Below are 10,500 nucleotides of genomic sequence, written 5' to 3' on the forward strand. Positions count from 1 at the left end.
CATTGTAGCCACAGCTGCCCTGGGGCACACTGACAGAGGCGAGGCTGCTGAGCGCTGGCGCCACCGGTCCCTCCGACCACCACCAGCAGGCAACGTGGGTTAAGTGTCTTGCCCAAGGACACAACGACAGCGACAAACTGAGCGGGGCTCGAACCTGCAACCTTCCGATTACGGGGCGAGCACTTAACTCCTGTGCCACCGTTATAAATGCAAGTTCTCACAGATCTCTCCCCCGATCCTGCCTCCTGTTGATCATTAAGGCCCTTGTTGCTCTGGGTTACGTATAGATGCTTTAATCACATTCCTGAATATGTGGATTACTGTGAAACTCCTGGGGTTTGATTCAGCTCCATTGTAACACATTAAAGGATGAATCCTCAGACCTCTTCTTCTATTTAATGTTAGTCTCTCTCTCTCTCGCTCTCGATAGGACCTCTTCCCTGAAACCATGAAGAGTAACAACTTTTCTTGTCAAGGCCATCTTGTCCACACATAATGGATGAGTACACTCTTTATAAGACTGGAATGTTCTTTGTCAACAAATAAAACAGACTTGAAAAGAGGAGGAAATCTTTCTAGAGCGTAATGCAGCTTTTAACTCATTCACTGCCGGGCATTTCCTGATCAGAAAAGCCCTTCGCTGCCAGCGTTTTTCAGCATTTTTACGAGTCAGAGCATTGCGCTCAATGATGATATCAGCGCCAAAACTAACAAAACAAAGAGTAGACTCACCTCTTACTTCAGGTACTTCAGCTTTTCCAGTTCGCACCTCACTTTATTTACAGCAGCGGCCTAAAACGATCTCCTAACACATGGATTTTCTGCTTCCTGATCACGTGACGTACGCGGATGAAGATCGACTTTAGAGCTGGGATGTTTGTTCTCGCGGAGCGGGGGCTCGTTCCGACGCCCACACAGTGAACGGTTGGATTTAAAATGACGACTTTCATCATCAATGGCAGTGAATGAGTTCATCTGATGGAAATTTTACAGCAATTCACAAAATCAGGAATGTAATGAAGACATCTAGCATGTGGACAAGGACAAAAAAAAAAACCCTTCAACCCTCATGAAGGAGGGGCGTGTCAGCGAGGTAGCATGTATTAATGAAGATCTCACTACAGTTTAAAGGCCTGGGCCTTCACACTTGCGATTGAATGAAAAGTGAAACATCCAATAGTTTCTTTGTTAGAGTTTATTATGCTCACCGCACTCTGAGCAGAAACTTGACCAGCACATTTCCAGAGAGTTTGTTTAGCTCTTCAATCAAAACTCATTTAAACGTAACAGTGAGATGCATTTGTGTTTGTTCTGTAAATTATTTAAATCTCCATTATGCCACTGGAATAACTCAGTCACACAGTAGTGGTCCTTTATCTGTAATAACACATTTGTTTTGTATATTAGTGTACAGAATGATTATACACTTATTAAAATGGTCACTTGTGTAATAATGTATTAAAACATTACAGACTATCTAATCCCATAATACATGTTTAGTGAGATTAAAGAAAGTAATAATACCCTTAACATGATGCAGATTGTCCTGGTGTTGTTGCTCTACTTCTCCACAAGATGTCATTGTCCTCTTAACTAGAAGTGCTCTCGGATCTGCAGTGAGCTTTTATCTCTCTCTCACACACACACATACACTACTTTGATTTTCATGTCAGTTGAAATGAGAATTGTTGGAATAATGAAATAAATCGTGTTGATGAATAGCTGATTTTTGTGCCCGGTGTTCTGAACAATGACGATAACCCAGTATTGGAATAGTAATGTGATCCCTGTTGAGTCGGGATATAATTAATTTTTAATGGGAGTGACGTTGGAGCTGTACGCAAGTATAAACACCATCTAGGTTCTTTGTGATAATATTTTTATGCAGCAGTTTTCTTATGCAGCTAATTTGGATTCAGCATAGCACAGACCCCTCCCCCCATGATCTGGATCTGTGCCAGACAGACGACTGATTTACATAAAACTTTAATTTCCATAAACTTATCAGATGCTTCCAGCTAAAACTTAATTGAATGCCCCTGTGTGTGTGTATATTTTTTAAACATTGTGTCATGTTTATCCCAGTGCGGACTAAGAAGAACTTTCTGTCATCTTTGGTAAGAACATTGACCCCAAAGACCCATGTCGCCCTAAGTGGGTATCTTTAAAATGCTTTCAATACAATTGATTACAAAATTTTATTCAGCCTATTCGAGAGGCTAGGAACAAAGTGGATTATACTAGAATTTATAAAGAATTATTAATGCAATATAAGTCACTGTCAGATGGGATTAGCATATCGTGCTTGGATATTGTGGCGTCCCACTGGGGTTTGTATTAAGTCCATAACAGTTCCATCTAGATTGGAAGCTGTGATATATTGAAATGACTATTATTTGAAAATTTAAACAAATATTTTCTACAGACATTTTAAAAGATCTTATGAGCTCATAAATGCTCAAAATAAAAAAAAAGAATATTTGACAGCATTCAATAATCATTAATCCTCCAAAAGACTAACATCATGTTGTTGGTCAAATTAATATACCATCCATCCATCCATCAATTTTCATCCGCTTATCTGGAGTCGGGTCGCGGGGGCAGCAGCCTAAGTCGAGAGGCCCAGACTTCCCTCTCCCCAGCCACTTGGGCCAGTTCCTCCGGGGGAATCCCAAGGCGTTCCCTGGCCAGGTGAGAGACATAGTCCCTCCACTGTGTCCTGGATCTACCTTTAGGTCTCCTCCCAGTTGGACGTGCCCGGAAAACCTCACCAGGGAGGCGTCCAGGAGGCATTCTGACCAGATGCCCAAGCCACCTCAACTAGCTCCTCTCGATGTGGAGGAGTAGCGTGTCTAGCGCCGAGCCCCTCCCAGATGACCGAGCATCTCACCCTATCTCCAAGGGAGAGCCCAGCCACCCTGCAGAGAAAACTCATTTCGGCCGCTTGTATCTGCAATCTCGTTCTTTCTGTCACTATCCAAAGCTCATGTCCATAGGTGAGGGTAGGAACGTAGATCAACCGGTAAATCTAGAGCTTCGCCTTCAGCCTCAGCTCTCTTCACCACGACAGACCGGTATAATGCCCGCCTCACTGCAGATGCAACACCAATCCACCTATGATTAATATACCGAAAATGACAAATAGTTGATGCTGAGATTGAAAGTCAGTTAAATCAAATTTCAGCTGTGAGAACAAACAAAAACTCACAGGCAAGGCAGCTTAATTTATACAGCACATGTCATACACCAAAGCAATTCATTGTGCATTCCAGGTGCAAGGTCAAAGAGAACATACAGTGGGTACGAAAATAATTCAGACCCTGGTCAATTTTTCACTCAGTTACATTGCTGCCATTTGCTAAAATCAACTAAATTCATTTTTTCCCCTCATTAATTTACACACATCACCCCATATAGACAGAAAAACACAGATCTTTAGAAAACCATTTTTAGGTCTCTCCAGGGATGCTCACTTGGGTTTAAGTCAAGGCTGGGCCATTCAAGGACAGTCACAGAGTTGCCCTGAAGCCACTCCTTTGTTATTTTAGCTGTGTGCTTAGGGTCGCTGTCATGTTGGAAGATAAACCTTCGGCCCAGTCTGAGGTCCTCAGCACTCTGGAGAAGGTTCTTGTCCATGATATCCCTGTACTTGGCCGCATTCATCATTCCCCCGATTGCAACAGTGGTCCTGTCCCTGCAGCTGAAAAACACCCCCACAGCATGATGCTGCCACCGCCTTGCTTCACTGTGGGGACTGCATTGGAAAAGTGATGAGCAGTGCCTGGTTTCTCAACACAAACCACTTAGAAATAAGGCCAAAAAGTTCTATCTTGGTCTCGTCAGACTAAAGAATCTTATTTCTCACCATCTCGGGGTCCTTCAGGTGTCTTTTAAGCGCCTCATGATTTTTATCTTGAGATGCGCTATAGAAATGATATTTTCTTCTTCTTCTTTTAGCAAACTCCATGAGGGCTTTCATGTGTCTTGCACTGGGGAGAGACTTCAAACGGGCCACTCTGCCATAAAGCCCTGACTGGTGGAGGGCTGCAGTGATGGTTGACTTCCTACAACTTTCTCCCATCTCCTGACTGCGTCTGTGGAGCTCGGCCACAGTGATCTTTGGGTTCTTGCCTCTCTCACCAAGACTTCTCCCCTGGTAGCTCAGTTTGGTCAGACAGCCCCGCTCTAGGCAGGGTTCTGGTTGTTCCAAATGTCTTACATTTAAGGATTATGGAGGCCATAATCTAAGATGAATTTAAAAAATACACAAAATTAAACGTAAAAAATAAAATAGATGGCTAAGTTAAAGGCTGAGCAGTTACAGTGCAGAAGGTGCAGCATAAAGGTTAAGACTGAATGATGAAAACACCCAACCGTGATGCAGTTAAAAGTAAAGCAAACAGAAGGGCCAGTTTTTGTTTGCTTGTACGCTATCTACATATAATATAGGTATGCATATAATTTTGTCTTGCATGTAGCAGTCCCATGAAAATTTTGGCATATGTTGTGCAAAAATGTAAACATTGCCATCGGACCTATGTAATAAGGTAAATATTAAAAAATGCTTTTGTTAGAAAAGAGAAAGAGGGAATAAATTCATCATTTGTTAGCATATGCTAATTAAATGTGAGCTTATTGTACTTCCAGCTCTCTAGAAAAAAAGGAAAAAAGCAACTTAATTATTAATAGGGACTTTTTGATACTTTTATGTGAAAAATGTTCCAGGTGTTCTGTAACACAGATGTGTCATATCAGCCTTTACAGTGATGAAAAGCTTGCTTCCACCTGCATAACTTATTGGAATTTGACTGGATTTAGGAAAATTTGGGAAACCTTAAAGTGACTGTGTATTTTTCTTGACGATAGGGGCAGTAAATAACTAAATCATTGATAAAAAAGTTGTATTTTCTAGATCAAGTAATACCTTACCATGGATGGCCATTGGGGTCAAAAAATGAGTACTTCGTCAGATCGTTCAACTTCCAGCAAAATCTCTTTCATCACTGGCATCGAGTAAAGAGGTAAATGTTCCAAACAACGTTTATGAATGGTTAAAGTTTTGTAGCCGCTTGTTAAAAATCAGTAAATGCTTTTTGTCCTCATGGGCTCATGTAGCAGGAAACATTGCGTCTGATATGGCATCGCCCACAGCTTTATGGGCTCGACACACGGGAGGCGACATCGCCTCTCCATTCATTTTCAATGAGACATGCGCGACAAAGCGATAATCACGGCTCTCCCTCCTACTAAGCGAAACGCGAAAAACGTGCGTGTGAAATTTTGCGGTCGTGCATGTGTGGTGCACAGGCGACCCAGCGACGCAATCCCAGAGAGTTGAAATATTTTCTACTTTTCATCGCTGTCGCTCGGACGAGGACCAATCAACGGAGGTTTCATTCACTGACCAATGAGCGGACAGGATGCTCCGTACACCTCCGAGCAAACATGGAGGAGAAGTTGATTATTATTATGTTTTATATAGTAAAATCAGAAGTAAGATTTCACATAACTCTAGCAGCACCTTGTGAAACATCATATCTACCGCTTTATTAACTCTGAACCGCTTAAATAACCTTAATTCCCTCCAACCTGACACAGCCAAACAAAACAACAGAAGTTAAATTTCGCCATGGAAGAGACGGCTTTGCCGCCGGCCGCTGCCGCCGGCCGCTGCCGCCGATCGCCTCTCGTGTGTCAGGTAATAAAAGCGACAGCAACGAATTTCGCTGATCGCGGTCGTTTGTTGCCTCCCGTGTGTCGAGCCCCATAGGCATGCACTGATGGATGTTAAACCTGATTTTTATGGTTAAATGTTACAAAACCGCCAATATTTTTCATCAACTGGTCATTGTTTCATTCATTTTCAACAACATTTTGATGGATATTTTTAGAGATTAATGGAAAAACTACACATTGTAACTTTAGGTGCCACTCTCTTAGATGAATATGTGGTTAGCTTCTACTCCACAGAATTGGCCAACAAAATTGGTGCAGCATCTCTTCCATTGCACATAAGAAAATATCTAATATTAAACTTTATGTAAAACATGCATGTGAGTAAAACAAGCACAGACTCCTTAAAAGTTCTCTTTCAAGAGTGATGGCCCGTGGATGGAAACTTTTTCGCCAGTTTTTCTGAGTCTCTACCCTCATGAACCTGCCAGAGTGGGAAGGGTAGGGGATTTTTCTGAGCTAACTTCATCATCCCTTCCAGGGCTTTCTTGTCTGCTTCTCAGCCAGTGTACTGCAGCACTGTCTCTTGTGAAATAATAGAAACATATATTTTTTCCTTGTTTTCTAACCTAAACCTTCACCACATTGCAGCATCTAATTCCTGCAACATCCCTGCTACGACTACCAATGAACACATGCACTTGGCTTAAACCAGTGGTCACAACCTGTGGTGACCCCAAGAAAACATACAAGGAGCATTGCCCACAGGCATTTTCTAAAAATAGCACAACTCACCACAGAGCAGAGTCTAAAGTGAAAATTTATTCTGCTGCTGTGTTTTTTCATCACATTTTATCACATATTTGAAAATGAGAATTTATTAAATTTTCAAAAATGTTTAATACACAAGATGTTTAGTTGAACTGATCTATTCAACGCAATCCTTCATGTATTATTAGCTCAGCACCCCTGACATAGTTCTCAGCCAGGGTTTGATTTACGAGGAGCCCAGCTCCCCAAAAAAGGTGATGGGTTCCCCCAGAAGCCCTCAACTGATGCTCACAAGGGGAGCCCGAGAAATGATCTGTCCTACCCTGTGCCAGCGTGGATAGCCCAGATTCAAATGACTGACCAAGACACACTGGAACAGGCACACCACTATGATGCTAAACCATCAACACAGGTTAGGTGGTTTCCCTGTAACCAGTGGGTTGCTGGTTTGAAACCAGGTGTTGTCCACTCGTTGTGTCCTTGGGAAACACATTTCACCCTCCTTACCTGCAGGTGTGATTAGAGTGACTGGAGGCCCCTGTACTCAGCAGCCTAGCTTATGTCAGTGCCCTAGTGAATGAATGAATGGGTGGATGAATGAAGTACCAAAAAGCACTTTGGAGTCCCCTGATTCAGAAAGATGCTATACAAGTGCCGGCCATTTATCATTACTTATCGTTTACTAAAAACAGGAATGTAATCCAGAAGTTAAAGCCAAAATAAAACAAGCACCCTCCCATCAGTTGGTTTTGCTAAAGGCTTTAGGCCCCTCCCCTTCCACAGGAATTAACAGGATGTTTTCTTGATTAGAAAATACACCTCAGATCATGTTTCCATGTTGCTTTTGTAGTTCGTATCCCAAGGGATAAACTACCAACCCAGCTCAACCATCCCCTATCCTGGAGGGGTCACTTGAAATGACAGCAGGATTGTTAAAGCAGGAATCTGAACGGCACCATCTACAGGTTCAAAAATAGACTGCACCTTTAAGTCTTTCTCTCTACTGGCTGGAAACGGCTCTCATTTGAGACTGCACACCCCTAACCAGCCAACAGAGCTAAATCACACAACAGTTCTTATTCGTGAATTTTTTTGTATGAATTGGGAATTCTGTATATTTCCTTAGTTCTTATGTAAATAAATCTATTCATTCATTCATTCATTCAAAATGTTGTATACTAGTAATTTGTACAATAAAGTTCTTTTAAATTTTGCCCCAATTCATCAAAATCAGAGCTGCTCAGGAGACAAGTTTATCAAATGATATTTTTGCTTTATTTTACATTTCCTTTTGGAGTATAAACATATTTTCCACAAGATATGTTTTGTTTAACTACAGGATTACAATTCCAAATTTGAACCAATTCAAATCTTTTGTGTCAACGTGCTGATGTAGCTTTTACGAACGTGTTATGACGTCATCGGAAGACACAGGACCCTGGGCCGGCTCACGTAAAGCATCTAATATGGCCTCCCCCAGAGACTTGAACCTGCGTCCTGTTTTAGACTCAATTTTTATGGTTAGATGTTACGAAGCCACTGATATAGTTCAACAACTGGACATGATTTTACTCATTTCCAACAACATTTTAATGGATATTTGCTGAGATTGAAGGTAAAACTACACGTTGTCACTTTAAGGAAGTCTTTGGGCAAGCAGTTTTTGAACCACCAACCCTCTGGTTGGTCTGCTCTTCTCCCAAACCACACCCATCCATAAATACATGGTTACTTGCCTGAGGACCCCATTGAGACCCTCCACATTCTTGCTTGCTTTTGATGTTGCAGTGAGATCTTCATCCAGTATGAAAGGGCTTAACTAGAACGACACCAGAATTCAAATTCTCTCATTGATTGTGCCGCCATGTTGGCATTTTGTACATCACCCGCAATCATCTTCATTTTTGTTAATATAGAAATATTCAGCATAAGCACCTGAAATGTACAGTGTAGCGTTGTGGTTTATGCTCTTTTATGAAAGAGGAACCATTCTACATTGTAATTTGTGATATTAATTTTATTAAATTAATAACCAAATTGTATAGTTTTAAGAAGACTCAAAGGTTGTTTTCATCGATAAATTGTCGATAATATCCGTGGGTCTGTGTTTCAGTTCAATGAAGAAACAAGTTTGACAATTAAAAGTTTTAATTCTTCAAATTAAACTAATGATTTTGAAATTGACAAACAGGAAATAACAATCAACATTGGCAACTTTGTGGGACAATCTTTAACAGTTGATATGCTGTTCTTGATCAAATAGACCTTGTGGTGAATGAAGATTGAGAGTGATATGATGTGGTTATGGATGCGTGTGTGTGCAAAGTGTAGTGAGAATTGAACATGAGGTGAGATGAATGCGTGTGTGCATCTGATTTTGCTTCAGGAAGAAACAGGTGTCTGAGTGAAAAGTGATGGTTTGAATAAACTTAGGTTTAGTTGGAAAAGATGCATCAAAACGCTATCTATCGTGTTCTGTCTCACCGAAAATCGGACCCCCTTTTAGATCCGGGACGCCAGAGGATGGTCATCCAGGTGACACCAGCGGCTGGCAGAGGAGACGGAGGTGTCCGCGGCCCGGTCCAGAGATGCCCTCGGTACACGTTGATGGAAAAGCGTTTTGTCGATGCGCTTGTTAAGTTTAGTTCACTCAGAAATCAAAAGACTCGGGATGAGTCTGCTTTAGAAGTTGCGATTCAGCTATTCTGTCTGGCTGACAGGAACAGCGTGAGGGGGGGAGAAACGAGCCGACCGGCTCTGTCCCCCCTTCGGTTTCTTCAGGTCCTCTCTCTTTTGTTGTCAAGCACGAACTGAACTCATAAGACTGAAACTTACCAAAAGCCTTTCTCTTCTCAAAGCAAACGTATACGTCAGCAAATGTGTTTAGGAGTTTACTGTGAGAATCTGTGTGTGGGTGTGTTTGAGTGTGTGTGAAGGTCGCTAACAAACATCCTCAAACATTATTTAAGTATGGATTCATTAATCCATTATAATTACCCAAAGCATAAGAATCATTCATTTGATTAAAACACATTTATATTGAGCAAAATGATAATGATTATTCTTTAACATTAAAATCAAGAAAGGAAGTTTCAAGACTTGTTATGTTATGACTACTTGTCCATGAGAACTCCTTCTTCTGGTACTGCAGGTGTTCAGATGTTATGGTTTCCAGCAGACTCTTGCAGACTTCATGTCTGCAAAGGTCTCAATCTGTGGGTGAAAGTTCTCAGCGACCCAGCTCTTTGACCCAGCCGAGTCAAATGACCTTTTGCACAGAAAACCCATATTTCCTCACATTACAACAGCTATAGTTGCCTTTGTAACTAGTCTACTCTGAACATCTGCTTTTGAATAACAGAAAGCTGTTTCTAAATTAAACCTGACTTAAAATTCCCAATTAGCCAGTTTCCCATCAAATTACTCACCATATGTTTGCATTTCACCATTCTGCTTTGCTCCAGCTGATTTAATACTCCACAATGTTTTATATTTATCATTTTTTTCTTGTAGCAGCATTGTAATGCAGGAGGAACAATGTGTCTCCGCCATCTGTGTTTGCACTGCTGTCTAAAGCAGTCACTCATGCAGAAATCTCAGAGGAGAACAACTCCTCACCGTGCATTTCAACACCTTATCTCTGTTGCTCCCTGCTTGCACTGCTCAACATGAAAGGTAACGCTAACAACATTATCTGGAATGTTATCTCCAAAGTGAAAACCAGCCAGGATATCCCATCTGCAGAAAAAAACCAACCCTGCTTTAGCATTCCTCTCAAGCTACTGGCTGAATAGACTTTCCCACACATCGGGGAAACAAATGCATCACAAGGCAAATCAGTATTGAATAATACTGCAGTTGAGAGGGATGGATCTCTTAATTCTTTGCTGAGCGCAGCAAACAGGAAGGGGCCCCAACATTCTCAGGCTCTTTGTTGAAGATATAAACATCTCAGGGAATATTGACATAATAACACATAATCTGTTTTAAAATACCCAACTTTGGCATGAAAAGACGAGAAGCAGGTAGTGATATTCAGGTAGTGGAGCTAGCTAC

The sequence above is a fragment of the Nothobranchius furzeri genome, chromosome 12 (genome assembly GCF_043380555.1).
Source record: "Nothobranchius furzeri strain GRZ-AD chromosome 12, NfurGRZ-RIMD1, whole genome shotgun sequence".
NCBI lineage: Eukaryota > Metazoa > Chordata > Actinopteri > Cyprinodontiformes > Nothobranchiidae > Nothobranchius > Nothobranchius furzeri.